The following is a 27,851-nucleotide window of genomic DNA, read 5'->3' as shown; positions in this document are numbered from 1 at the left end:
TAGACTACTGATGCTTTGGCGTGCAGAATGCTTAGTGTATAACGCGATTCAACTACGATGGTGCACTTGCTACAAGTAGTTCTGTGTTACGTATGTTATCCGCTGGTGGTTAGTTCTTCTATGCGTTCGATGTGTGAAAGTAAAAGGAACTATCAAAAGCTGAGTGTGTACTCTCACACCATAAAACATGCAAGGTCAGTTTTGAATTTAAAAAAAATGAGAATCTGTGGATTTTAGTGAGTCTTTTAAATTATTTTGTTTCTTCAAGTCTATAAGATTTTGTTAATATACTATGGTTAAAATTTAACATTTCGACTGTGGTAGCATATGGAACTAGCTTTAAAGTTTTCATTATTAAATGAGAATAAGTGTATTTTGGAAACGCATTATTCCGTCCGAATGTTCTTAACATAAAATTGTCATATCCTTCCGTATTCATCTCACCTGTTGTGTTGCCTACACTATGTAAGAGATGTTGTGGCTGGGTTGTGGTTCTCACACCAACCTCAGTTACAGGTCTGTCGCCATTACTGGGGAATGAATGGTGTCCGACGTCACCTTCCAAGATTGTAGCCCCACAGGCACGATGGAATCTCAACTGCAGCCTGCAACTAACTGATGCTGTCGCAAATAAATATTTCAATAAATGATTTTCAGCGCAACCTCGGAAATTAATAAAAACCCAGCGCTCCACTACGAATCATCCGTTCAGCTGGTAGCAGAACTTGGTTGTGCTTCTGGACCGACAGATTTTGAGCTGGTAACTTAAAATTTTTTGGTGTTACGTTCTGAGACCCTTCAGTGTGGATGTATATTGTGTACGGGGTCCGCAACTACTCCGACGGGACGAGCTGCGGTACAAACTACGTGTCCAGTGATGCGATTATGAAGCTACAGTACCAGAACCGTGCGCCGGTGGTGATCCTGGCGGACTGCAGTAGAATGGCGAGTTAGATGCTGGCGCCTATAAAAGCAGCTATCGCAGAGATGCTATCTATTAGAGAACTTCTTGATGCGATGCACTGAGGAGCCCAGATACATGGACACAGTTGAACGGAATCGTCAACAACATCTCAAAAGCAAAAAAATGGTTCAAATGGTTCTGAGCACTATGGGACTTAACATCTGTGGGCATCAGTCCCCTAGAACTTAGAACTACTTAAACCTAACTAACCTAAGGACATCACACACATCCATGCCCAAGGCAGGATTCGAACCTGCGACCGTAGCAGTCGCGCGGTTCCAGACTGAGCGCCTTAACCGCGAGACCACCGCGGCCGGCTCTCAAAAGCAGAACGTCACACATAGAAACAGACTCTTCATTACAGAAGGTACTGATAACGAAGACAGGCCAACGTAATAGCTCGAGTCTGTTCTGACGAGAAAATGAGTGACAGTGACAATCCAGACATAACATAGAGACACATAATATACATAACATAAAACAAGTGAAACGTGCACGACTACTCACGCGAACATTAATCAAAGAATATAATTTGTATCTTATTATGAATGAATCTATGTAAAAGTAAAAGTAATTTAAAAAATCCATGGGTAGATATTTTTTTTAGAATCCACGTTAAACCTGAACATCGTTAAAAATTTACATAGATGAATAAATCATTGTACATGCAATGAATGCAATATAAATTTAATATAAGGTAGATGAAAGAGTGTAAATACACAACAGAAACAAACTACGCATATTACGCAACTATGCAAAAATTATTAATGGGCCCACCACCCAAAAAAGTCTACTTTTATACAATAAAAACATTTTTACAAGATTAATAATAGGTTAGTGGTGGCTTGTTATTCCTCCTACAGCTATGCACGAACAGTGTGTAGCTTAATTAGATTAAATTGTTCCAGAGCCATGCACAATTTGTTCACTAACTGTAGTAGGAGTAGTAGTTGTTATGTAACCTAAGAAACATCTATTCACACAGCACTCTAACAAACAACACCAACATGGATTAGATCCTCATGGACTGAACAAATCGACTTTTCCCAAAGAGGGATTTTGATGTGGGTAATACTGAAATGGGTAGCACCACATGTGGACGCTGGACCTGAAGTGCAATACCGCCTCTCCTTCGCCAGGTGGTGTTGGTGAAGGAATATCTATATCTACTCTTTCCTGTCTTCTTTTATTCTCTTTTCAAGCTAAACCATGAATTTGTAATTTCCTATTTCCAAATTCCGGTATTTATCTTTAAAAATGAGTGTAATTGCTGGAAGTAGACAAAAGATAACACCAAAGAGAAGACAAAAGAACTCCACCTCCACGTGGTGCCGCATGGCCAACAGCAGCCGTGGCATCAAATGTGTAGAGCAGTGTTGCTGCGTGGCGGTGGCCATTGGTACAGGCTGGAGGACCACGACCAGAATAAAGTAATAAGATGGCGCACCCTAGTAGTCACAATGCAGCTTGAAAGAAAAAAAAGCTGTACGACAATCATTAGCCCAACAGCGACGACTGAAGAGCCAGGGTGTTGCGAGTAAGTTGAGAGATGCAAGCTAGGCTAACGGAGGCAAGAAGCCAGATCAACCATTGGAATAAATGGAGGATTGATTACGTGACTAAATGGAGTGGTTACGATTAGGTGGCGAAGAAAGTAGAAGTAGGATTGAGGAAGGGGAACCGAAAGTCAGCTCAGTTCCGTCAGTGCAAGCGATTAGGAAGGTTACTGTTTTTGCTACAATGTCAAATCCGTTCCAGGAGTTTTGTTTGTAATAATATGAATCATTGGTGATAGCTCAATTACTAATGTGATGAACTTAGCGTATTAGTGATGAAGATTTGTTAACACTGTTTGCAACTAAGGTCTTCAACCTTTGTTACAATTTATTAAGGACGCTACAGAAAGAAAAGTCTTAGAAAGGTTTCTAATTATGTTTAAAGTTTGTCGGAAGCCGCTAAATTGGAATGTGATCTCATCCTCAAATACTGTATGAATATAAACTGGGTATTTGCGCGCTGCCTCTTATGCTGCCTCAATACATAAACACAGTTTCTAACTGCAATACTCATCTTAATATTAAACTATTACCATAATGCTACACCTCTTAACGAGTAGATTATGACGGCATTTTTAAATTTTTAAATTCGGTCAATAATTACGTGAAATATTGAAAATCAAATTTTTGTTGCCCCAGGAAGCCGTTAGATAGGCAACCTGGAACTAGAACTGGGTTACGGGTTAGTCACTTAGCGATACTGATTTCGTGTCAAGGTGTGCCATGGATGAAATATTAGCCCAGTTGATGGGGACTTATTCGAAAATTATAAATTTAAAATACATTTGTGTTTATGAGATTTTTTCTATCTGGGGTGTTTCCGTAAGCGTCTACAGCCTGGAATCTCATTGAATGGAGTAGATGAGTCCCGCTTCGAAATGAGCTATGACGACGAGCAAATACTTGCCTGGACACACTCCGGCGAGCAGCGGGGTAGCAACCCGACTGTTGCCCACTATATGGACCGACAACCAGGTGTGTTGATCTGGGGTGCCATTTGTTTTCATACTATGACCCGTTTGGTTGCTATCCGCCTGACCCTTACGGCACAGCGGTACGTCGACGATATTTTACGCTGCGTTTTGCTGCGCTTCCAAGGAAAGTTTTACACTTCAGCAAGATAATGCCCGCCCGCACACGGCGAGAATTTCAACTGTTTTCCTTCGTGTTTGCCAAACCTTACCTTGAAAGCGAGGATGTCGGATCCTACGCTAATTGAGAATGCTTTGAGCATTATGGGTAGGCTCCTCCAACCATATCTAGATTTTGACGATCTGTGGCGCCAGTTGAACAGAATTTGGCACGATATCCCTCAGGAGGAGGACATCTAACAACTCTGTCAATTAATGACAAGCTGAGTAGCTGCTTGCATAAGAGCGTCTACATATACTTCACATCTACAGATTTCCGGTCTATTCGGATAACTCGACGAACGAAACAATACGTCCTAAAATCATGTCGCCTATCCTGTCTCACCCAACGCAACTGGTGATAAGAAAATTTGACGTTCATATTAAAACACATTTTATGCAAACATTTATTGCTAGCTCGAACCCTCTACAGATTTTCGTTGTTTGTGTGTGCTGAAGTGCAGTATACGTCACCAACAAAGATCCTACGTGTTGATGACTGGACTAACTTTTCTTTGTAGCAAATGGAAACATTTTTCTAAATTCTTCAATTGCATGTAAGCAAGCGAGACATTTCCTGCATTGTATGCAAGCGTGTTGCTTCCCTGAATTCTGAGACAGTTTGTTCTTTCCCATTTCGGCGCTGTAATGAGTGCTAAGAGCCAAAAGAGATTTATTTCCGTCAGGGACGTATTCCCCGGCACCACAAGTGGTCAGTCCGACATAGCTGACACCATAAGCAGCATCAAATGGAGTCGATAAGAAAACTGAACTATAATTCCAGACAAGGGCATCCTAAGTAAAGCTGGAATTGGCTGCCCTCCAACACGAAATTTCCCCCACGGTACTGGCGCGAAGATTGTGACACAGTATCGAAGTCGTTACTGGCATAATTATTTGACTGAACTTCCACTACAAAAATTAGACTGGTCCAGAAAAGCAGTACGACATGGCTCTTAAAACCATTGAAAACTGGAACTGAATAGGTCTATAAGAGGCCGGCCGGAGTGGCCAAGCGGTTATAGGCGCTACAGTCTGGAACTACGCGACCGCTAGGCTCGCAGGTTCGAATCCTGCCTCGGGCATGGATATGTGTGATGTCCTTAGGTTAGTTATGTTTAAGTAGTTCTAAGTTCTAGGGGACTGATGACCTCAGATGTTAAGTCCCATATTGCTGAGAGCCATTTGAACCATTTTTGTCTATAAAAGAAAAGATTCATACGCAACAGACAGAAAGTTTGGAGTGGCTTAAAGGAAGACTGTCAGTTCCCAGAATCGCCATCGAAGGAAGGCGACGAGAACTCAGCTGATTCTTAATCCGTGATATGTGATGGGGACTGGGGCTACACATAGATGATAGGTGTGAAAGTCTCCAACACACGGTTTAGAACTTGACTAACTTTAAATAATAGTTAGCATTAGGCAGAAGAGCGAAGCAAAAATTGAGAATTTCTGGGTTATATTTAGAGCGAGTTGGCAACCAGCGCTTGTTAGAATTTGAGTTGAGGTAGAACTGAAGCAGTTCTGTTGTTTCTATAGAACAAACTTTAGTAATAAAGTTTGACGAGGATTTAAACTAGGGAAAAGAGATTACGTCTCCTCTGAAGAAGTAATAGATACACGAAGTGAGTCATCTGTTTTATTTCGTGAGTAGTTCTGTATATCAAAACGAAGTTCTCGGCAACTAACAGTTAGCTAACGGAGACGTATTTTTGTTATGTGATGAAGCGTCTTAACTCTTGTATCGATCAAGGTATTTAAGCAAGTATGCTTTTTTAATCACAATGATGTACTTTTTTAAGGGCACACGAAAGCGCTTGAAAAGAAGAGTATAGTGATACTATGCTTGTTAATTTTGAGGTGGATAGTCTTTGCAAAAGAATCCGAGAAACATCCCAAAACTGAAACACAAGTCGGCCGGAATTGCCTACTGCGTTGTGAACAGTCTCGTGCCAGGTCACGTCGTCGTATCAGGCCTTTCGACGCTTTATCTGCACTGCATAACAAGCAGGAACTGACTCGTCCTGCGACATATTACTTCTGCTTCAACATCGCTTGCACATATGCATATACACCAGTGAGGAGAAGTTCAGCATCCTACTTTTATACGGCGAATGTCGAACAAACGATGCCGAAACGGTCCGGTGGTATAGGGATGTCTACCCTTAACGTTTCTGTCCGTCGCGGCAGGCACTTTCACCGTCTGTTAAGGTCAGTCGTGCGAACAGGCAACTTCAGCATCAAATGGAGGATGACGACGAAGACTACAATTGACAGATCACCTGAAGAAGTTGCTCTGAGTACGATGCCTGGCAATTCGCATTGTAGCACGAGGCGTATTGCCATGGAATGTGGGATCAGCCAGACGAATGTCACTCACATGGTGCATCAACATAAATTCCACCGTTATCGTCTGTTGCTACGTCAGGCACTTGTACGACGTCATTTCGAACCTCTTATACAACTCTGTAGGTAAGCTGTGCAGCGCCTGGGAGAAGACAGTACTTTTTTCCAGCAAGTGCACTTTACCGATGAAGCAACATTTATGAACCACGGTAGTGCGGATTTGCGTAACATATCTCAATGAGGAGTTTGTGGCACAACTTGACAAGAAGAAAGTACAGGTTGGTAGAACATGTTCTGAGGCATCAGGGAATCACAAATTTAGCATTGGAGGGCAGCGTGGAGAGTAAAAATCGTAGAGGGAGACCAAGAGATGAATACACTAAGCAGATTCAGAAGGATGTAGCTTGCAGTAAGTGCTGGGAGATGAAGAATCTTGCACAGGATAGAGTAGCATGGAGAGCTGCATCAAACCAGTCTCAGGACTGAAGACCACAACAACAACAACAACAACCGCAATGATCAGCTGAAAATCGGCGCTGGCTACAACAATAGCAACTACAGAGCGTAAGCGTTATGGTGAGACATCATAGGAAATTCCATTGTCAGCCCTTACGTCACCCAAAGGGCGTTAAATTACAATTTATATGCACACTTCATTACTCTAGAAGAGGTACCACTAAATAAGCGACAGTGTATGTGGTTCCAACGCCACGGATGCTCATCTCACTCTTACCCCGCTGCAACGCATATTCTGAGTGGAAAGTTTCCTGAACACGGGATAGGACGAGGTCCCGTGATTTGAATCTTGATTGTTTCCCTCTATGGGCAGCCCTTGAGAGATACAGTCTACCCTGAAGCACCAACTACATCAGATGATGGTTCAAATGGCTCTGAGCACTATGGGACTCAACTGCTGTGGTCATCAGTCCCCTAGAACTTAGAACTACTTAAACCTAACTAACCTAAGGACATCACACACATCCTTGCCCGAGGCAGGATTCGAACCTGCAACCGTACCAGTCGCACGGTTCCGGACTGCGCGCCTAGAACCGCGAGACCACCGCGGCCGGCTACATCAGATGATATGTGCCATCGGACCGCCAAACCATGCAACACCGTATCATCCAATGCAGTTTCATCTGTTCATCTACATCTCGAATGGCGACTGCAAATCTGCCTTGCAATCTATCATGTACTTAAGCATGTGAACAAATTGTTCTTGCACAACTATATTTCCTTAAGAGAAGAATTTATTTTTTTGGTGACATATCGTCGGTTATTCTGAATAAAATGTTTCGTTTACTTAAAGTGTATCTTTTCCATTTACAATTTCGAGTAGAATCTACAGACGTATTTGAGCCCTGACAGACCGACACCAGTGTTATTTTGTCCCTGTATCGTTGGGATCGATTGTGGTTGAGCTAAGCTATCTTTGCTTTTCGCGTGTCGTATCTTCCGGGTTGGCGGGCGAAGGGGATGGGGGTTGTTAGCCTTCGACGGGGAACCCTTGAGATCACGTGACATTTCGCTGGAATAAGAGTGTCAACGGTTGCCGAACGAGAGTGATGACCGTTATGTGTTGTGGTGTGAAATTGGTCGGGCGTTTTGGTGACAAGGGCAGCTTGAAGATATAAGTTCTGTGACTTAACTGGAACAAAATTTAAAGTGAAACGGTGAAGCTGTGGAACCCGCTCCTTCGCCGGCCACGGTGGTATAGCGGTTCTAGGCGCTCAGTCCGGAACCGCGGGACTGCTACGGTCGCAGGTTCGAATCCTGCCTCGGACATGGATGTGTGCGATGTCCTTAGGTTAGATAGGTTTAAGTAGTTCTAAGTTCTAGGGGACTGATGACCACAGATGTTAAGTCCCATAGTGCTCAGAGCCATTCGAACCATTTTTCAACCCGCTCCTTCGTGTTGTGTACGTGATCTGAAGTAAGTGGTCGTAATTGTGTTTTGTTACCCGACGCACTCAGAGGCATTTAAATTTTATTATTATGGTGAAACTCACATAGTGCATGGTGTAGAAAAGTTCAGTTGGCCTAGTTAAATGGTGGCCGTTACTTGAAACATGTTTGAGAGTTATTGAAATGTCTTTGTGATTCGCGCAAAAAACCTTTGATTGTGCCAGCACCTTGGCGGGGAGTGACATGTCGTCCGAGGTGTAGGCCTGGCAGTGTTTAAGGACCTGACCACTACCGGGAAGTGTTCACACACCGCGTTCCAAAGATTAGTATTTATCTTCCTTCCGCCAAGGCGTGTTAAGCTGGTAGATATATAAATATATATTGTATGTAACCTGTTCTTATACGAACCTGTTTCCTTAAATACTTGCGACTGGCAACTGGCTAAACTTTAAATTGCATAGCATCTGCTGAGTTCCTTACACAGCTCTTTCTAGTAGTCTTTTATTAACACGCCTGAGCATGTGAACATTCATTTTTAAAGATCAGTGTTTCTGCTGTAGTTGTTTATGTAAGTGGTTCTATCATGTTATGTAGTTGGATCTTAGCTTGGCACTATTGTTGAAGTGTCATTAGGTCACCCTTTATTGGTAACAGTGGTGTCACCGCCAGACACCACACTTGCCAGGTGGTAGCCGTTAAATCGGCCGCGGTCCGGTAGTATACGTCGGACCCGCGTGTCGCCACTATCAGTGATTGCAGACCGAGCGCCGCCACACGGCAGGTCTAGAGAGGACTTCCTAGCACTCGCCCAGTTGTACAGCCGACTTTGCTAGCGATGGTTCACTGACAAAATACGCTCTCATTTGCCGAGACGATAGTTTAGCACAGCTACGTCCGTTTTTTTCTAAATTCTAATTTCCTTGTCCTGTTCCAGACCTCACGCCAGCGTACGTGAGCTAAAACGCGTGTCTTTCGACCTCCTCTAGTAACACGGTGTAGGCTCTCCTGTCAGCCACAAAAGTAACTGTCTTCATTATATGTATTTTGAGGGAAATCCTATATTGGAGTTTGAATTTCTGAAGTTTGTCAGTAATTCTGTTTTCTTAAAAGGGAAAATAAAAGTGGTTCAAATGGCTCTGAGCACTATGGGACTTAACTTCTGTGGTCATCAGTCCCCTAGAACTGAGAACTACTTAAACCTAACCAACCTAAGGACATCACACACATCCATGCCGGAGGAAGGATTCGAACCTGGAACCGTAGCGGTCACGCGGTTCCAGACTGAAACGCCTAGTACCGCACTGCCACAACGGCCGGCAAGGGAAAATAAAGCGAGGGGTATTGGTACGTAGCGACGTTATGTTTGTGATCGACCTTTTAACAAGTGCTTCTTTAACGGATTGAAATAGTAAGTATATAAGGGTATTTTAGTGAAGGATGTAAAGTGTGACCATGTTAATGTAATAACTGGTATTAAGGAGTTTGATGATGTGGCTAGGTGAAGTAATTGGTAATTGCTATGCTTAAGGTTTCTATAAATGTCTGGCACATTTTTTATAACTTTCTCTTAAGAGACTATTTATTTGAGTACTGAGTATGTTGGGTTTCTAACTGTATTTGCAAAGCCTTATCTAGTAGTTCGTCCACAATGTGTAATTGTCAAATTCCTTAAAAGGCGTAAGGTCAATAAACTGTGACTACCATAAATTGTGACTTCCATAAATTGTGACTACCATAGCGGGTGTTTTATTTTTCAGAAGCAACCAGATGCCTCCAGGCAAAGACATATCAGGTGTTATTTTCTTTTTTTAAGTAAGTTAATGACGTTTCTGTTTCGAGTTTGACAAGTAAGCAACAAAAGGAGGGTTCAAATGGAAAACTGCCTAACTACACTGTAGTTGTTTCCACAAAATCCTGAAAACGTACACACATTGGAAATAGTTTTCCTAGCCCCTTGCCGCGGGGAGTCGCCGAGCGGTTAGAGGCGCCATGTCTTGAATAGCGCGGAAGCACTTAAAGTAGTGCTTCGCAACAACCGAAAACAGCGGACCATTACAAAGACCATCCAGATTTATACCAACATCTTTTACTATTTTTCACTAGGGTAATTAGGTACCGGTACCATGAAGGAGAACGAGAGGAACTGGTTCACGATTACGCCTTTTTTTACTCACACGCAGCACACTTGGCGTATGGTTCAGTAAAGTCCTTCGTGGGCGATACAACTAGAGGCTTATAACCAATGCTATGTTTGTTATCGTCCAAAGATCACGGCGCCACACCAAAGTTGGTAACACATATCGGTGCCACAGACTTAAGGGATTTTTTGCTGCAGTACGCAACGACGAATTTGATAGGCTGAAGAAGACACGCCCATTCTCTCAGCCCATTTAAGTCTCAGATGAAAATTTAGTTTTGTAAACATTGAACATCGTACTTCATGATAACCAATTGTTGATTAGTGCATTAAATGATACTTTTTAACAAGCACTACTGTGGCAAAGGATTGCATCAAGTTAAGAAAATCTTTTTATGCTTAATGAAATAAAGTGAACTAATATTTTATCTCTTGTAGTTCCGATTTGGCATCTCGAGAGCAATCAGACAGTTCACAGTCGTGGCTGGACGATTGCAGTTTCGTCTGGTCGCAACATTATACATTCCGGTTTTATATGGAAAGCTGAAAACAGCAGGGAGAGCGGTGTGCTGACCCATTGTCCTTCACACAGCGTCCAGATGATGCCATATGGTAGTGGACGACACGGCGAGCGGTGGGAATTGTGTGATCCACTGGATTTGATCGCAGAAGTACTCTATTATTGCATACCATTAGCCTTATTTTACTTTTGTCAATGTTCATATTATAATTTCAAGACATGGTCCTTTCCGTTCAATTGTTCTTCCAAGTCCTTTTCCGTTTCTGGGAGAATTAGAATATCACCATCATATCCCAAATACTTAATAGCTTCTCCCTGATCATTAAATCCCTTTCCAAATTTCTAAATTCTCCTTGCTTTCCTTCACTGATTTCCCACTGTACAGATTAACTAACAGTAGGGATAGACTTCAACCTTGTCTCACTCCATTCGCAACTACTGCTTCCATTCCGTATCCGTTGACTTCTATAACTGTAGCCTGGTTTCTTTGTAACATGTAGGTAACATTTCGTTCCCTGTTTTTATGCCTGCTTGCTTCTGGATTTCTAAATATACAAATACATGACGTCCATCGAATCTATCTCCAAAGATAAACTGGCTGGCTACCCTGAGGTCGACTTCTACCAGATTTTGCATTCTACTGTACCTAATTTGCTTCACTATTTCGTAAAAATGACAGTTCGACAATATTATTCACACCTTCCAGCACCTGTCTTGTTTGAGTTGGAATTATTACGCGTTTATTGAAGTCCGGGGTATTTCACTTGTCTCATATAGCTTGCACACCAGATGGCATTGTTTTTTCGGGCTATGGACTATCAAAGATCTCAAAATTTCAGAGGGTATGTCTTCTACTCTATGGACCTACATGCGACTTAGGTGTGTCATTTCTTATCTCAGTATCATATCTCCATTTTATTTTCGTCCATTTCCTCTTTATTTTTTATAAAATTGTCTTTAAGTTTGCCGGCCGCTGTGGCCGAGCGGTTCTATGCGCTTCAGTCCGGAACCGCGGTACTGCTACGGTCGCAGGTTCGAATCCTACCTCGGACCTGAATGTGTGTGATGTCCTTAGGTTAGTTAGGTGTAAGTAGTTCTAAGTCTAGAGGACTGATGACCTCAGATGTTAAATCCCATAGTGCTTAGAGCCATTTGAACCATTTTGTCTTCAAGATTGTTTCGCTTGGTTGGCGCTTCTATTTGTTGTTTTAACCTATCAGATTTCCCTTCTTTGTTTAGTACTGGCCTGCTATCCGAGATCTTGATATTGATCAAGCTGTTTCTCTTTTTACCAAAGGTCTCTTTAAATTTCCCGTTGGTTGCAGTCATCTTCCCTCTGGTGATGCACGCTTTTACATCCTTGCATTTGTTCTCACGCTATGCCTGCTAAGATACGAGGGGCGTTCAGTAAGTAATGCAACGTGTTTCTTTTCGGGGTCAATTTCGGTTGAAAAATGCGGAATTTGTTGTAGAACGTCGTGGAATATTCCCATTTCAGCCTCTATAGTTCCGTGAAGTTCCGACATGTGGCGGTGCTAGCCCTAAAAAAAAGGTTCAAATGACTCTGATCACTATGGGACTTAACTTCTGAGGTCATCAGTCCCCTAGAACTTAGAACTACATAAACGTAACTAACCTAAGAACATCACACACATCCATGCCCGAGGCAGGATTCGGACCTGCGACCGTAGCGGTCGCGTGGCTGCAGACTGTAGCGCCTAGAACTGCTCGGGCACCTCGGCCGGCAGTTAGCCTTAGAAATGGCGTCTGTAACGGAGGTACGTTTCAAGTAGAGAGGTGTGATTGTGATTCTTTTAGCGGAAAACAGAGAATCGCAAATATTTATAGGCGCTCCATAATGTCTAGGGCGGCTGGCCGCGCGTAGGTGTGACTTCTACAGTGTTGGAATGTGCGGACACTCTCATTCGAGGTGATAGAAGGGTAGTGCTCACACTTCCATCTGTTTGGCCCAATGATGGATGCACCCCACGAGAAGGAGTACTTGGATGATGTGGAGGTTACTGATGCAGCAAGATTTTGGCTCGATGTCGCCGGTTGAGTGCTACCACGCGGGCATACAGGCCTTCCCAGTAAGGTGGCGTAAGACCGTCGCATTAACGGAGGTTATGTTGAAAAACAGTGTTTCGTGGCCAAAAGAGTGGGAAATAATGTGGTCTATTGGAATCCTGAACTCAATTAATCTGCTTTCAGATAAAAAAATGTGTTGCATTACTCACTGAACGCCACTCGTATTTTATGCTTTCTGTGAGTCTCATTTTTCGACTTCTGTATTCTCTTTCACCTGCTACATATGCTGGAGTTTTATATTTTCTCCTTTCGTCAACTGAATTCAAAATGGTTCAAATGGCTCTGAGCACTACGCGACTTAACTTCTGAGGTCATCAGTCGCCTAGAACTTAGAACTAATTAAACCTAAATAACCTAAGGACATCACACACATCCATGCCAGAGTCAGGATTCGAATCTGCGACAGTAGCGGTCGCCCGGTTCCAGACTGTAGCGCCTAGAACCGCACGGCCACTCCGTTGGCCTGAATTCAATATCTCCTTCATTATCCAAAGACACAAATATATAAGGCTTCTGCTTCTGGAATGCTGATGTTCAGTTTAGTACCTATTTCAGATACCTATGCAGGAGCACCACGTGCAGGAGTAATATCACCAGAGAGCTAATATGCACGACGTGGGGAGCACACGTCAACACTGTGAGAACCTCTTCCCTTGCCCTGCGTTGCTCTGCCGGAGAATACACAAGCCCAGTGTGCTTCAATTCTTGCCAAGCCAAAACTGTAGACGTCGCTCTTAATGATACTTGTCGTATCATCACCGGGTGCCTGAAGCCTACTCCTCTCGCTAAACTGTACAGCCTCGCGGGAATTGCACCCCTCGACATCAGCCGAGAGGTAGCAGCTGAAAGTGAGAAAACAATCAGAAACTTCTGAAGCTCATCCCCCTATATGGCTACCAACCAGCAAACCCACGTCTAAAATCCAGAAAGAGCTTCCTCAGATCTACCGAGACTCCAGTTGGGGCACCACAGCAATGACGAATCGAACTATGGCGTGCAAGGCTTACCAGTACTGTGGGATGGATTACACGAAGCAAAAGACTACCACACGGCTACATAGAGAATTGAAGTACATGGAGATCCCCCCACAGACTACGCTCGGGTGTCGCGGAATGTAAGAGCAATTTGACTAAATGGGGTTTCCTAGAGGAGCCGCCATTCTGTGAGTGTGGAGCACCGCACACGACCTACCATATGCTCCTGTTTACCCAATGTCCAGCAACATGCATAACACAAGACCTGCTGGGCGGCAGAAATGTAAATAATTGCCTTGTAAATATATATATATATACACACACACACAACATGTAAATATTGTACATTATTTTATACATCGTAAATGCTTCTGGCACGAATAAATAAATAAAATGTATAAGAATGAGATTTTCACTCTGCAGCGGAGTGTGCGCTGATATGAAACTTCCTGGCAGATTAAAACTGTGTGCCCGACCGAGACTCGAACTCGGGACCTTTGCCTTTCGCGGGCAAGTGCTCTACCAACTGAGCTACCGAAGCACGACTCACGCCCGGTACTCACAGCTTTACTTCTGCCAGTATCCGTCTCCTACCTTCCAAACTTTACAGAAGCTCTTCTGCGAACCTTGCAGAACTAGCACTCCTGAAAGAAAGGATATTGCGGAGACATGGCTTAGCCACAGCCTGGGGGATGTTTCCAGAATGAGATTTTCACTTTGCAGCGGAGTGTGCGCTGATATGAAACTTCCTGGCAGATTAAAACTGTGTGCCCGACCGAGACTCGAACTCGGGACCTTTGCCTTTCGCGGGCAAGTGCTCTACCAACTGAGCTACCGGAACACGACTCACGCCCCGTACTCACAGCTTTACTTCTGCCAGTATCCGTCTCCTACCTTCCAAACTTTACAGAAGCTCTTCTGCACACAGTTTTAATCTGCCAGGAAGTTTCAAAATGTATAAGCTTAAGACATCAATGGCGTAACAGCCTATCGTTTCCTTCGAAGTCATATCGTTTCACGCGGTTGTCACGAGACGTGTGACGGACGTTATTGAGCTCTACAGCTCTCCATTGAAACAGCATTCGACAACTTTGGGGTCGTTACCGTCGTTCAGAGGCAGCTACGGGTGCCTGCTGTGCGTTCATCAGCCGCTCTTCTCATCACAGGCTAGGCCAGGTCAGCCGGCCGGGAAGCCCGCCACGCGCTGTTTGTTTATTCCGGTTGTCTGCAACTAATCGAGCGTGCCACGCCGGGGCCGAAGCCAGCCGCCTCCGTTCGAAGGGCTTCCTTCAGGGGAGACATCGCTGCCAGGAACACGTCGGCCAGCCGCTGCCATCTCGGGAACATCAAGCAAGCGGTGGCGAATGAGAGCGGATGTCTCGAGTTACTAGAGAGCTTCTCGAGACATTTCTCGTAACGCGTGCCTCATGGAACTCTGGAGAATGTAAGCATGCTTCTGATACCGCGGCCCTCTGAGGACAGCATCACCAAGCTCGAAGGTGTGGCCTCTCCGCAGTCAATAGTACACTGAGGTGACAAAAAATAATCAGGTAGCGATACGCACATACACAGTAGAGGTAGTATCGTGTGCGCAAGGTGTCAAGGACAGTGAACTGGGGGAGCTCTCATATGTGAAACGTCCCCTTAGAAAAATTATACATGACTGTGCTTCAACTGACTCACAATATTTTTTTTTAGCGCAACGCAATCTGACTTTCAATAATCCCTACAAAAGAATGGCCCTGACTAACATTAACCTATACGTTTGACAAATCACTTACCTCACAACTACTGCAGTACAGCGAGCGCCACTACTGCCAGCTAAATAAAAGATTCAAACTACGGAAGGCACTAACTACTGATAGGCATAGTTACCAAATGAAAGATTTTAATAGAGAACAAAAAATGTATGTACCTTAATAGTCATAATATACAGGGTGTTACAAAAAAGGTACGGCGAAAATTTCGGGAAACTTTCCTCACACACAAAGAAAGAAAATATGTTATGTGGACATGTGTCTGGAAACGCTTACTTCCCATGTTAGAGCTCATTTTATTACTTCTCTTCAAATCACATTAATCATGGAATGGAAACACACAGCAACAGAACGTTCCAGCGTGACTTCAAACACTTTGTTACAGGAAATGTTCAAAATGTCCTCCGTTAGCGAGGATACATGCATCCACCCTCCGTCGTATGGAATCCCTGATGCGCTGATGCAGCCCTGGAGAATTGCGTATTGTATCACAGCCGTCCGCAATACGAGCACGAAGAATGCCTACATTTGGTACCGGGGTTGCGTAGACATGAGCTTTCAAATGCCCCCATAAATGAAAGTCAAGAGGGTTGAGGTCAGGAGAGCGTGGAGCCCATGGAATTGGTCCGCTTCTACCAATCCATCGGTCACCGAATCTGTTCTTGAGAAGCGTTCGAACACTTCGACTGAAATGTGCAGGAGCTCCATCGTGCATGAACCACATGTTGTGTCGTACTTGTAAAGGCACATGTTCTAGCAGCACAGGTAGAGTATACCATATGAAATCATGGCGGTGAATCGAGGAAGTACAGTACATACTGACGAAACTAAAATGCGCTCTAACATGGAAATTAAGCGTTTCCGGACACATGCCCAGATAACATCTTTTCTTTATTTGTGTGTGAGGAATGTTTCCTGAAAGTTTGGCCGTACCTTTTTGTAACACCCTGTATATAGCAGTTCATGACATCCGTTCTTACAAATGTACTGTTTCTGATGGACACACCTCCAGATTATCCATTCTCAAAAATCCGCCATCTCACTTCCCCACATCCACCACTGCTGGCGGCTCACCTCCAACTGCGTAACGCTACGCGCTGTTAACAGCCATCTGTCCAACACTACAATGGCGAATGTTACAACTATGCTAACCAGCCACAGACTGCACACAGCACAGCCAGTGATTTTCATACAGAGCGCTCGCTATGTGGCGTTACCAATAAGAAAACCTAAACAACCTACTTACATATGTACTCCGATGATTCATGTGAAAATGTTTCTGACAAGTTATGTCCGCACGATGGGAATCAACAGACTCTGAAGGTGCAATGTTTTAACTAGACGCATGGGACATTACATTTTGGAACTCGATATTCCGAGACCCACAGTGTAAAGAGTGTCCAGAGAATGCCAAACTGTAGGCATTACCTATCTCAACAGACAACGCAGCGGCCGACGGCCTCCACTTAATAACAGACAACAGCAGCGTTCGCGGAGAGTTGTCAGAGCTAACAGATAAGCAACAAAGCGTGAAATAACAGCAGAAATCAATATAGCGCGTACGACGAACGTATCCGTTAGGACAGTGCGAAGGAATTTGGCAGAAGTTGGCTACGGCAGCAGACGACATCGCCTGCGGTGCCTCCCATGGACCGGCTGCTGCGGCCGAGCGATTCTATGCGCTTCAGTCCGGAACCGCGCTGCTGCTACGGTCGCAGCTTCGAATCCTTCCTCGGGCATGGATGTGTGTGATGTCCTTAGGTTAGTTAGGTTTAAGTAGTTCTAAGTCTAGGGGACTGATGACCTCAAATGTTAAGTCCCATACTGTTTAGGGCCATTTGAACCATCTTTTGCCTCTCATGGGCTCGTGACCATATCAGTTAGACCCTAGACAACAGGAAAACCGCCCCCTGGTCAGATGAGTCCTGAGTTTAGTTGGTAAGAGGGTTGTAGTGTGGCGCAGACTCCACGAAGTCATTGACCCAAGCTACCAACAAGCCGCTATTGTTGATGGTGGCTCCATAATGGTGTGGACTGTGTTTACATGGAATGGACTGATTCCTTTAGTCTAACTGAACCGATAATTGACAGAAAATGGATATTTTCAGTTTCCTGGAGACCAATTGCAGACATTCATAAATCTCATCTTTCAAAAGTTGTCACCAGGCTACAACTCGCCGCAATTGGTTTAAAGAGCAGTTTTAAAGACAGTTCGAGCGAATGACTTGGCCAACCAGATCACCCGACGTGAATTCCATCGAACATTCGCGGGGCACACGTAGAGGTCAGTTCATGCACAAAATCCCACACCGGCAACACTTTCGCGAGTTATGGAGCTCACGATATCTGGACGGAACTTCCAATGACTTGTAGAGCACGTTCCGCATCGAGTTGCTGCACTACACCGGGAAAAAGTACGTCAGACACGGCATGAAGACGTACCCCATGACTTTCGTCACCTCTGTGTGTATTACTTGGCAAAGCGAACCTTTGTCGCCGCCCTGGCAAAAAGCACCTTATTGATGTGACTAGTGACGACACTGTCTTCTGGGGAAACTTGGCGAACGTCACGAGGCTCCTAGAATTACGAAATTAAAATAATTGGCAATATGTGTGTTACAAACAATGGGTATACTGAGACCTCCTGTCAGATTACAACTGACTCTCCTTTATTCCAGGAGTGCTAGTCAAACAAGGCATGCAGGAGATCTTCTATGGAGTATGAAATGTACTGACGGAAGTGAAGCTTCGAGAGCAGGTCTCGAGTCGCGCTTGGAAAGCTCTGGTGGCGCAACTAGTTTCCTCGAATGGAAACTAGTCAGAGTTGAGGTCCTGCACACAGTTTTAATCTGCCAGGAAGTATCAAATCAGCGCATACTCCGAAGCAGAGTGAAAATTAATTCTAGAATACGTTTCCTGTCGACCACAGTCAAAAACTTTAAAAGTGCTGTTCATTCCCTCCGTATACATAACCTTACCCGACAAAAAATTAGTCACCCCTACAGAAAACATTAGAAGCATCAATTAATACTGTGCAATTCCGCCTCTGTATTTGATAACCGCCTGGGTTCGGTTTGTTCAACGAGTCCATAAGGTTGCACAGTTACGTCGCATCCAGATTAAGCCACTCGCTGAGGATCTGATCGCACAGTTTCGCCAAATTGCGGCGATCCTGACCGCTATTCCAGTATTTGACGTACACATTCTCTACCGTTTCAAGTCAAATTAATATGTAGGCCAAATGCGTTGTCAATAATAGGATGGGTAGTGTTGAGAAAACCAGTCACGTATTCATCCAGCCCAATGAATTTTGCTGTCGTCGTCTTGAAAAACAAGGGTATCAATGGCATACTCATAAGGTTGATGTTGACTGAAAGGCAACACCTGATCGTTCAGAATGTTTAAATAAACATATTGGTTCATGTTAGAGGTCACCTCAGCGAGCGGGCCCAACAGGTCTAGCTTGAACCTGACCTTGCACACATTCAGAATGAAATGCTTCACTTGACCTTCGATGCACTTGACACAAATGTCATTTGAATACAGGGAACAATGTGATTCTTCAGACCACATTACGTCGCGCCATTTAGCTAGTGTCCATGTTAGATTAATTCCAGTCCAACGAAAACGCGGAGCTTTACGTGGCAGTGGAAAAAATCACTCCATATATGTCTGACTGACCGCTATTGTTTTGTGCTCACGTAGAGACAGTGCGCACGCAACTGAACATCTGACTCGATCGCTATGTCAGCTATAAAGGCTTAAGGATTCATCTGTGCGTGCACTCTGGGATGACTAATTCTTTGTCCGGTGAGCTTATATGAGGTGCTGATTTTCTTGTGCAAGAGGTTTCACAATTGCTATTACACATTTCTGAGGGTTGTAGAGAAGCCTTGTTTTTTGGTAAGCAACCCAGGTCTGCAAATGTAGCGTATAGATATTAAAATAAATTTGAAAATCAGATCACTTTTAAATCTCCCACTCTGTAGTACATTCTCGGCTACCACAAAACCCTTTGTGCCAGCGAAAGCGGGCTCGAGGGGAGATACAAGACATAGAAAAAGCTGCTTTCAGTTCATTTTAGGTCACAGAGGCATTTTTGTTCAACGAGAGCAAAGCTCCACGAGAAACTCACGTCACGATGAAGTTTTGGAGGCGCCAAAAATGCTCAGCCATTTCTGTTCACTGATGCTGTTCAACTGAGATCGACGTACAGAGGGTAGGAGGGAAGACCATTTCTGGTTATGAACCCTCACTGGTCAGCGACCTGCTACGTCACCAGGCAACCGCCTTAGCCTTTCTAGCGTCAAATGCTTACAGCGACTACAGTTTGTAACGTCTCTTACTGTTATTCCACGTAGAGAATCACCCTGACAGGGTCCAGCATTCCTTTAAAGAATTAATACAATTACATAATCAAAAGAAAAAAATGATTCAAATGGCTCTGAGCACTGTGGGACTCAACTGCTGCGGTCATTAGTCCCCTAGAACTTAGAACTACTTAAACCTAACTAACCTAAGGACATCACACACATCCATGCCCGAGGCAGGATTCGAACCTGCGACCGTAGCAGTCGCACGGTTCCGGACTGCGAGCCTAGAACCGCGAGACCACCGCGGCCGGCCAATCAAAAGAAAAATTTGACTTTAATAACAAGAGTTGCAACCGAGCAACCTATGTATAATACACTATTACAGTTTTTCCTTTACACAATCAGCGAATAGAAATACAATGAGCTTCATACACACTTTATAACGTTGACAACGCTCCGTTTCCGAAGATGTTCAAATGTGAATGAAATCTTATGGGACTTAACTGTTAAGGTCATCAGTCCCTAAGCTTACACACTACTTAACGTAAATTATCCTAAGGACAAAGACACACACCCTTGCCCAAGGGAGGATTCGAACCTCCGCCGGGACCAGCCGCACAGTCCATGACTGCAGAGCCCTAGACCGCTCGGCTAATCCCGTGCGGCAACACTCCCTTTCTCTGAAAGTCCGCTTCACTGCATCTCATCTAGCTCTATTCTTTAAACACCAAATGCGGACGAAACTTTTTCCTTTGAAATATAATTCATTGGTTTTCATGTTTATTTCGAGAAATTTTAAATGTGTCATAGCTGCTGAAGTTTGCACTACATCGTTATACGAGGAAATTTTTGAATTACGAAGGGTGTTCAATAAGCATGGCAACACATTTTTTTTCTCGGCCAATTTTGATTGCAAAAAATGCCGTATTTATTGTGTGACATCCTAGAATATTCCCGCTTCAGCCTCTCTAGTTTCATGAAATACCGACAGGTGGCGGAGCAATACGTAACCTACAAAATGACGTTTGTAACGGAGGTGAGTTGCAAGCAGAGAGCTGTCACCGAGTTTCTTTTCACGGAAAACCAGAGCACCGCTGATATTCACAGAATGTACGGCGACCTGGTATAGAACGAAAGCACGTTGAGTCGTTGAACGAGGCACCTCTTATCATCGCAACAAGGTCGCAAACCTATCCGATCTCCCGCGTGCCGGATGGCCGAACACAGCTGTGACTCCTACATGTTGAAACGTGCGGACACCCTCAGTCGAAGTGACCGACGGATCCCAATGAAACACCTCACTGCACAACTGGGCGTCTCTGCTGGTAGTGCTGGCACATATCTGTGCACCCGAGAGGAGTTCACAATACTTCGTTGGACTGTTCTTCCTCATTCACCCTATAGCTCGGATCTTGCATCTTCCGACTTCCATCTGTTTGGCCCTATGAAAGATGCACTCCGGGAGAAGAATTACGTAGACGATAAGGAAGTTGTTGACGTAGCACGACGTTAGCTCCGTCGTCAACCAGTAGAGTGATTCTATGGGGACATACAGGCCCCCCAGAAGGGTGACGTAAGGCCGTCACATTGAACAGATGTTACGTTGAAAAATAGGGTTTTGTAGTCAATCGAGGGGGAATAATATGGTGTACTGGAATCTTGAATAAAACCAAGCTGCTTTCAGAAAATAAATATTGCATTACTTATTGAACGTCCTCGTACTTTACAAAGTACAGTAACCAGCCTCCTTTTGTACAGCTTTACTTACACCTAGACGCTGTTTGGGCTTTTATCCATTTTCAAATGGTGTTAAGCTTCTGTGCCTTCGTCAGTATAACGCTTTTATCGACTGAGGCCACAGATGGCGGAAGACATCGAAAAACGTCAAAGATAGGCAACTGTAGCTGCAGCATTCAAAATGCAGTCGATAAAAACGGTGTAATGACGAAGGTATATAGGTATAACGTCAACTGAAGAGGGACGGCAGCCCATAATCCGTCTAGGCCCAAAATAAAGCTATAGAAAAGTTGGCATATTACTGTGTTTCCTAAAGTAATTCAGTCCATGTTCTCGGAACTCAACCACTACTAAAGTGGACAAGTATGTGCAAGTCTTTCGATTTGACGCCACTTCGGCGACTTACGCGCCGATGGTAAATGAAACGATGATGGTTAGGAACAACACAATACCCAGCCCCTGGGCGGAGAAAATTTCCGACCCAGCCGGGAATCGAACCCGGACCCTTAGGATTGGCATTCTGTAGCGCTGACCACTCAGCTACCGGGGACCGACACCAAAGTTGATAAACTATGGGGAATATTTGCTCAAAAATGAAGGAAAACATAATTTCTTGCTCTAATATAGTTGAAAAACACTCAGACAAGGGATACATTACATTGGCCTAGTTTTTGTAGCTGAGGAATTTGCAAAAAATGTGATTTTACTGCTGTGTTACCTGAAGTGCAGATGATTTTGCAGATGAATGTAATATAGCCTAACAGGTGTTTGAAGGCTCGCGAGTCATGTCATACTATAACAGGTCGAAGAAATGATATCACAATCGAGAAAGAAGTCTTCTTCACACTTCATACGAACACTGAATTTCAAATCAAACAGAGAGAGAATGAAGTCTTCAACGCTTACCTACAATTTTCTTTTATCCTTACGGTGGAGCACTTCTATTCTTCACGGTAACCTATTCTTTCTTTAGTTTCTTGACCGATTAAAAACGCTGTCGATAATAAGTACAACCTATAATTAATTTCGTACGTCCTCTTTGCGGAACAATTCTTTGAACTGACAGTAACTTTTTCTTCTCGTTTACAACAAGATAGCCGTTTACGTTGCAATTTCATGTGTTTTGGAAGGAATCAGTATCCTTAATGTGATGTGCTTTGATTCATGTTACTCTCTAAATGATCTAGAATAGTAGTTCCCGATCTTTGTGGGGCGATTACGTCAGAACGAGATCAAATGTTATCCACTTTTTCGATTTCTTCACATTTTTCATGCAGCCATTTCGCCTTAGTTTCCCTGCACTTCCCCTTTATTCCTTTCCTAAATGATTTGTGTTTATGTGTTCTGAATTTCCTCGAACAATTTTGTACTTCCTTTTTTCATAGATATCTGAAGTATTTCTACTGTTATCCATGATTTCTTTGCAATTACCTCCTTTGTACCTATGGTTTTCTTCCTAACTTCTGTAATTGCTATTTTTAGATGTGTCCATTCCTCTTCAAGTGGACTCTCTACTGAGCTATTCATTATTGCTGTATCTAGAGCCTCAGATAACTTCGAGCGTCTCTCTTCATTCTTCAATATTTCCGTATTCAATTTCTTTGCGGTTTGATTCTTCCTGATTAGTCTCTTGAACTTTAGCTTACCCTTAATCACTGCTAAATTGTGACCTGCTCCCTGGTACACCTTAAATTGAGTACCAGATTTCGGAATATCTACCTCACCATGGTGTAATCTAACTAAAATCTCCCCGTATCTCCCGGTCCTTTCCAATTGTGCTTCCTCCTCTTGTGGTTATTGAACAGAGTATTCGCTATTACTATTTAAATTTTATTGCGGAAGTCCACTAGTCTTCCCTCTTCTCTCATTCCTACTATCAAGCCCATTTGCTCTCGTAACCTTTTCTTCTACCCCTTCTCCTACAGTGGTTTCCAATTTCCCATTACTATTAGATTTTCATCTATCTTTACGTTCGCCCCTTGTAGCTGAGTGGTCAGCGCGAAGGAATGTCATACTTAACTCCCCGGGTTCGATTCCCGGCTGAGTCGGGGATTTTCTCCACTCATGGACTGGGCGTTGTGTTGTCCTTATCATCATCATTTCATCCCCATCGACATAGAAGTCGCCGAAGTGGCGTCAACTCGAAAGACTTGCACCAGGCGAACGGTCTATCCGACGGGAAGCCCTAGCCACACGGCATTTCCATTTCCATTACATCTCTCTTTACGTACTGAATTATAGACTTTCCGTATCTCTTCAGCTTCGGCTTGCGACATCGGCATATTTGCCTGAACTATCGGTGGTACTGGTTTGCTGTAAATTTTGATGAGAATAATCCTTTCGCTAAACTGTTCACTGTATCACACTCTTGGCCTTGCCTTTCATTCATAACGAATCCTACTCCCGTTATACCACTTTCTGTTGCTGTTGATATTACCCTACATTCATCTGACTAGAAATCGTTGTCTTCTTTCCATTTCACTTTATTGACTTACACTACATGTAAATTGTGCCTTAGCATTGCCTTTTCAGATTTTCTAGCTTACTTACCATGTTCGAACTTCTGCAGTCCACGCCCCGACTCGTAGAACGTTGTTCTTTCCTTGGTTATTCAATATTTGTCTCATGGTCACCTCCCCTTTGACAGTTCTCTCCCGAAGATCCGAATGGGGACTGGTCCAGAATCTTTCATTAGTGATGAGATCATCAAGACACTTTTTCAGTTATAGGTCCCCTATCCTACGGATATACACTATGCGTCTTTAATGCAATGGTTTCGATTGCCTTCTGCATCCTCATGCCGTTGATGATTGCTGATTCTTCCACCTTTCAGGTACAGTTTCCCTCCCTAATGGCAAGAGAGGCCCTGTACCCCTGTCCGCATCTCCAGCCTCATTGGCAAGGTGTGTGCTCATGCCCGAAGTCTTTGGCCACCACTGTTGATGATTTTTTTCAATAATTAAGCGGTAACGTGGTTCTAACTTGGGACCAAGTACGCTTTAATTAGTAATTAAAGACTATTCTCCTAGACCCCGGTTGCAGACAACTTTTTTTACTACTATATTCAACGGCATGTGTAGATGCTGTCTGTGAAATCTGTTGTGAGCTTCTTTACTACTGACTCTACTCAAAACACACTTCGCAGACAGTATCCACATATGCCGTTGAATGTACTTACAAATAAAACCAATGTACAACACATATTTCAGAAGTTGTGATGTCACAAACACTGAGATGCGTGGAAAAGTCCCGGATCATGCATGACGTTTTAATTTATTACTTATTTACTATTAATTCTATTCACAATACATTTAGCAGACAGTAGCCACGTATACCAGTGGATGTACCTTCAAGGTTTTATGATTGTACAGCACATAGCTCAGGAGAACGACGTCATAAACATTAAACAGCATGAAATTGAACTACAGGGCGAAATTCGCTACAGATGCAGGTGAAATATGTGGGTGCGCAGGCAAAGCCACGGGTAAAAATTTCATCTTAAACCCTTCGAATTATGTCAACCAGATTTGGTACATATATCAGTTACAGTCTGGAAAGAAATACTGTGAGGGTAAGAACCACCAGCCTTCTGTTGGAGTGAGCATGATAACATGGAGACAGATGGGCGAGGAGCAGATGAATTGACAGTGAGGGGAAAGGACGAGATGGGCACAGACAAAGGTAGGATGAGATAGACGGAAAGAGAGGAGAGGAGGAAATTGACATGGGAAGATAATCTATCTACATCTACATGTACAAGGATACCCTGCAAATCTCATTTAAGTGCCTGCCAAAGGGTTCTTCGAACCACCTTCACAATTCTCTATTATTCCAATCTCGTATAGCACGCGGAAAGAAAGAACACCTATATCTTTCCGTACGAGCTCTAATTTCCCTTATTTTATCGTGGTGATCGTTCCTCCCTATGGAGGTCAGTGTCAACAAAATATTTTCGCATTCGGAGGAGAGAGTTGGTGATCGGAATTTCGTGAGATTCCGTCGCAATGAAAAACGCCTTTCTTTTAACGATTTACAGCCCAAATCCTGTATCATTTCTGTGACACTCTCTCCCATATTTCGCGATAATACAAAACATGCTGCCTTTCTTTCAACTTTTTCGATGTACTCCGACATTCCTATTTGGTACGGATCCCACACTGCGCAGCAGTATTCTAAAAGAGGACGCACAAGCGTAGTATAGTCAGTCTCCTTAGTAGGTCTGTTACGTTTTCTAAGTGTCCTGCCAATAAAACGCTGTCTTTGGTTAGCCTTCCCCACAACATTTTCTATGTGTTCCTTCCTATTTAAGTTGTTCGTAATGGAAATACCTAGGTATTTAGTTGAATTTACGGCTTTTAGATTAGACTGATTTATCGTGTAACCGAAGTTTAACGAGTTCCTTTAAGCACTCATGAATGAGTATGACCTCAGGCTTTTGGTTATTTAGGGTCAACTGACACTTTTCGCACCATCCAGACAGCTTTTCTGAATCGTTTTGCAGTTTGTTTTGATCTTCTGATGACTTTATTAGTCGATAGACGACAACGTCATCTGCAAACAACCAAAGACGGCTGCTCAGATTGTCTCCCATATGGTTTATATAGATAAAGAACAGCAAAGGGCCTATAGCGCTGCGATGGGGAGCGCCAGAAATCACTTCTGTTTTACTTGATGACTTTCCGTCATTTACTACGAACTGTGACCTCTCTAACAGGAAATCACAAATCCAGTCACATAACTGAGACGATATTCCATAAGCACGCAATTTCACTACGAGCCGCTTACGTGGTACAGTGTCAAAAGCCTTCCGTAAAAAACGGATACTGAGGAGATTTAAATCAACACGCTATAACTGCATTTAGTTTACATTCCTTTACGCTACCGACTGCACTACGTGTTCAGTAATAGGAGGAGATGGACAGAGGCAGGGGGAGGAAGAGAAAAGTGGGGAGACAGGGGAGTAGGAGATAAACAGAGAGGAGGGGGAGGAAATAGAGAAGGGCAAGAAGAGGAAATGGACAGAGAGAGGGGAGGGAGGAGAAGCACTAACAGAAGACTGGAAATTAATACGTACCTCGACAACGCTAGTATGGTAAAAAAAACTCCCTGGCGCTTATCACTGCAATCCAGTTCCGTCTCGAGCAGGTTTCTAAGTGTCCTGCCAACAAAACATCACTTCACAATACAAAACATACTTGAAAACGTCTTCCTCACTGTTGATGTTCACATTTTGTAAGCTGACTACAATATGCGTCTTTCGAACATGATGTCCAAGACTTGACTTTTTCAAAGTCCGACTCTCTAATTCTAACTGCTTACGCGCCCAAAAATCAGAGTTACAAGTACGTCAAAGATCATAGTAACCAAAGAAAGAGTAATATCATTGGAATATAAACACGTCGATGTATCAAAGTACCTCTACATTAATGAAATCAAATCTGAATGTTGTCTCAGAAATATGACTACTTTGCAGAAACACAGTAGAATATTGCCGGTATCGAGAGGTTGAGGCGAGGTGCCGTAACGGTTACGCAATTCAAGTACCATTACAAGCTGCGTCAAACCAGTCTCAGGACTGAAGACCACAACAACAACATGGTTTCGGACGGACGGTGAATTCGTACTCATCCCACACGCAGGTGAAAGAGAGCACTGAAAGCGAGGGGAGTCTTCACACCGCATAAACTCTTCACACGAGACGGCGGAGTAAATTCGCTCGAGGGCGGAGCCGGCAAGTGCCGGCAGCCTCGGAGGCTGGTCGGCTCGCTGCTGGCCGCGGGCGGTCGCAGCCGGAGCCGACACCTGTTCCCGGGAACAGGCGGGCTTCACCTCGCCTCGGCGCGCTGCTGCGGTCATTTTCCCGGGCCGTTCTTCCTCCTCGGCCAGATTTATACACACCGCAGGCAAATTACACACCCGCCGCTAATAACGCCTGCCCGGACGGCCGCGGCCCTGTTATCTTTGCGCGTCTCGGAACACGTAATTTATGTCAAATAAATCACCGGTGATTTCGCCTCTCAATAGGCGATCCCGCGAGACGCGCTCTTATTACGGCAGCTACTGGCGGCCGACGCCCCCTCCCCTCCCATTCCACCCCCACCCGCCCCCCGCTGACGACCCCCGCCCGCCACTTCCAAACGGCCGTGTACGCGCCGACACCACTATACGTGTGCTATGACCGGTAATAGCAGTGCTTTCGTGGCCAGATTGCCGCGTGGCTCACACGGACATGCGTCTGGCGCGGCCTCTTCGCCGTCCTTAGTCCCAAATGACCCACGCCGAGTAATGAAAGAGTTATTACGGAATTAGATCAGTCGTTGGATTCGCGGCACTAACGACGCGTATTGCGTTACAGCTGACAGCCTACTTCCGCTTTCCACGGTTCTGTAACCGCTCGAAACACCGCTCCGGAGAGAACTGAATT

General features: G+C 44.1%; 1 non-coding gene across 1 annotated transcript; it reads right to left on the bottom strand.

Moving 5' to 3' along the window:
* Positions 1 to 14,386: 14,386 nt before the first annotated feature.
* Trnas-cga (transfer RNA serine (anticodon CGA)) lies at positions 14,387 to 14,461 on the bottom strand. The gene has a single exon. It is a non-coding gene; the product is annotated as a tRNA-Ser (tRNA).
* Between the last annotated feature and the right edge of the window lie 13,390 nt (positions 14,462 to 27,851).

Source organism: Schistocerca gregaria, chromosome 1 (assembly GCF_023897955.1).
Source record: "Schistocerca gregaria isolate iqSchGreg1 chromosome 1, iqSchGreg1.2, whole genome shotgun sequence".
NCBI classification, from domain to species: Eukaryota; Metazoa; Arthropoda; class Insecta; order Orthoptera; family Acrididae; genus Schistocerca; species Schistocerca gregaria.
The sequence above is the reverse complement of the archived record's forward strand: the minus strand, read 5'-3'. Positions and strand labels throughout refer to the sequence as shown.